A 3,428-nucleotide genomic window follows, 5' to 3' on the forward strand; every position below is an offset into this window, starting at 1 on the left:
CTGACTCCCAGAAGTGTTCCCTCCCCCAAGTATGTCCCCTCCCCCTAAACACACAAAAGAACAAAACCAACTGCAATGTAAAGAGCAACTGTAAAAGATGGAGTTTTCTCTCTTTGGGGAGACTTTAAAGGTGGGGAGAGAAGAGAGAAGCTCTCGCTTCTTTATATCCCATCTTCTCTCTCTCTCTCTCTCTCTCTCTCTCTCTCTCTCTCTCTCTCTCGAGTCTTTATTGGCTACAGCTACTTGAGGGGGATGAAGCAGGAGGATGGGCAGCACCGATGCCAGGCGGCGGTGCATCAAAGGCTTGTAGGTAATGGAGAACTCGCCCAGGTAGTGGCTATTCATCTCCACCTTGTTGAAAGTCTTGCCGTTGTACACATCTACCGTGCTTCCCACCATCTCAGGCAGGATGATCACGTCCCTTAGGTGGGTCTTCACCACCACAGGCTTCTCCATGGGCAGTGCCTCCTTCTTGGCCTTTCTCAGGCGCTTGAGCAGTGAGTGCTGCTTCCGCAGCAGGCCTCTGTACACCTCTGTCGGGCGCTGTACAGCCGCATCAGCTGCTCATAGACCACGTCCAGCAAGTGGTCCAGGTCCACACCGTAGTAGGTGGGCTTGCAGAAGGTCTACTCCTTCTTCTCCACTTGGGCCATCTTGTTGGCCACTCGGGAAAGGAAGTGGTCCATGTCCCATCTTTCTATGACTATCTCTGCACATGAAATCACTCACCTGCCCATTGAGAGAAACACTGGAGACACAGCACTGAAAACAATGATTCCAGGGGAAGTATCAGGAAGCTTTGTGATTCTGAGACTATTTGTGACGCCCTTCAAAAGCAAATGTCTTTCGTTCAGAAGCTGACCAGTGCTGTTTGGAGGGGCATCGGTGAGGCAGTGTGTGGAGCTGTGTCACACAATAGCGGCAGGAGGAAGACCTTCTATGGCCCAAGTTCACCTCTGCCATAGCCTGGAGGATCCCAGAGGGAAAGGGAAGGGGTAGGGTGGAAATGGGATCTCGGCCTAGTCAAGAACAGGCCTGAGGGGAGGTCAGCTTACATCCAGTGTCAACCTCAGCTCTCCAGGAAACTAATGGAAGGGTAGATACTTTACCCCATTCAGGGGCTTTAGTTCTGTTGGTCGTGGGGTATTATTGAGTGTCTCTCATCTGTGGCCTAGAAGAGTCTTCCTGTTTTAGGATTATGTTAGACAAGAATAAAGGGAAGGCCAAGAAAGGACAGCAGAGTCTTGCTGTACCTGGTGACTTGTACTTTGCCCTGAGGGCAATGAAAAGCTGTTAGAGGTTTAAACCAGAGGAAGCAGATAAGGTTTTCATCTCGTGTTTTGTTTGGTGCATGGGTAAGACTCAGCAAGGCACACTTCGTGAAAAAGAATTCTATCTCCAAACTGCGTGTGCGTGCGTGTGCGTACACGTGTGTGTGTGTGTGTGTGTGTGTGTATCTACGTCAGATGGCCTCTCCTTTGGTCTCCATCTTAATTTTTAAGACAGGATCTTTGAGCCTGGAGCTGGCCAATTCAGCTAGATTTACTGATGGATCAGCAAGCCTTTGACATTCTCTCTACCCTGCTACCCCAACACTGGATTACAGGTGCTCACTGACATTCGGGGCTTTTTATGTGAATGCTGGTCCTTGTGCTTGAATGGGAAATATCTTTTTTTTTTAAAAGATTTATTTATTATGTACACAGTGTTCAGACTCCATGTATGACTGCAGGCCAGAAGATGGCTCCAGATCTCATTACAGATGGTTGTGAGCCACCATGTGGTTGCTGGGAATTGAACTCAGGACCTCCTGAAGAGCAGCCAGTGCTCTTAACCTCTGAGCCATCTCTCTAGCCCCTGAATGGGAAATATTTTACCACCTAACCTATCTCCCCAAGATTACATTTGGTCTTCCTTCCTTCCTTCCTTCCTTCCTTCCTTCCTTCCTTCCTTCCTTCCTTCCTTCCTTCCTTCCTTCCTTCCTTCCTTTTTCTTTTTTCTGACAAGGTCTGATCTCTGTAGCTCAGGCTGACCAGGACCTCCATGCTGCCCAGGTCCTACAGGATAACATCTGAACAAGAAACTACATGAAGAAAAGAAAAAGACTGGTAGTTGGGAGGCTGAGGAAGGGGGATGGCCACAAACTCCAGGACAACCTTGACGATGTTAGAATCTCTCCTGAGTGAATCACAACAGCATCTGCACATATTCTAGTTCTGTCCATACATGGGTAAAACACATTTCATTCTGCATTCTACTTGGGGCTTGCACAGACAGGAAAACACTTGGCAAAACCTCTCGGCTGGGGTCTCCTACCCTTCCAGCACTCAGATGTCCAGTTTGGGCATGACGGTTCTAATTAACATTAGCAATTGTTCCTTCTCTCTCCTGTCTCCTTTTCTCTTGTCTTTTTTTCTTTCTTTCATGAAAGGGTCTTGTGCATGCCAGGCAAGCATTCTACTACTGAGCCCTGAGCTAATGTACTTCCTAACAGCAATTAGCAATAAGTTTTTCTCTCTCCTAAGGTTAGTAAGCCTACGTCCCCCAGGTAGTGTTAGGGTGAGGGAAGGAAACTTCTTTCTTTTTCTAGTAAGGGATCCAGGAGATACAACGCTTTTTGCTTCTAGCATTTTTTTTTAAAAAAAAATATTCTTTTTTCATGTTTGCATGTTTTGCCTGCATGTATGTATGTGTATCTTGTATGTGCGGTGCTCGCAGAGGTCAGAAGAAGGTGTCAGATACCTAGAACTGGAGTTGGGAGCCACCATGCGAGTTCTGGGAATCAAACCTGAGTTCCCTGCAAGAGCAACAAGTGCTCTTAACTGCTGAGCTGTGTCTCCAAGCCCTGCTTCGAATATTTTAAGTATATTCAAAACATAGTCCAGGCATAGTGGCAAATGCCTGCAATCCCAGCATCATTTAGGAAGATTAGCAAGTCTATCATTGCCCATTTTGCTTGATTGATTAGTGCGTATGCTTGATATGTGTACATGTTCATGTGTGTACTGGTTCATGTGTATATGACCGGAATTCAACACAGGTCAACTTCCTTTGTCAACATCTACCTTAAGGTCTCTCATTGGCCCTGGGACTCACCAATTGCTAGACTGGCTAGCACACCCAGCTTTCCGATGAGTGGAGCAAGTGCTTTATGCATTGAGCCATCTTCAGAGACTCCCTTAAAATATTTTTGACTTTTGTATGTGTGTACATGTATCCACATACGTGTGATGTGTGTGAAGGAGTGCTGGTGTGTGTGCACAGCACATGCGTGGAGGTCAGAGGACGACTTTAGGAAGTGGGTTCTCTCTTCCCACTGTGAGTTCCAAGGACTGAACTCAAGTCTCCATGCATGTGAATCAAAAGTGTCCTGCTCACTAAGGACTTCCTATGTATCCAACGCTGGGCTTAAGCTCATTTTGTAGTCC

General features: G+C 47.0%; 1 pseudogene; it reads right to left on the bottom strand.

Annotated features, from left to right (window-relative positions):
- Window positions 1-226: 226 nt before the first annotated feature.
- Window positions 227-653, bottom strand: LOC130874444 (40S ribosomal protein S15-like; annotated as a pseudogene).
- Window positions 654-3,428: the final 2,775 nt, after the last annotated feature.

This window comes from Chionomys nivalis, chromosome 1, assembly GCF_950005125.1.
Source record: "Chionomys nivalis chromosome 1, mChiNiv1.1, whole genome shotgun sequence".
NCBI classification, from domain to species: Eukaryota; Metazoa; Chordata; class Mammalia; order Rodentia; family Cricetidae; genus Chionomys; species Chionomys nivalis.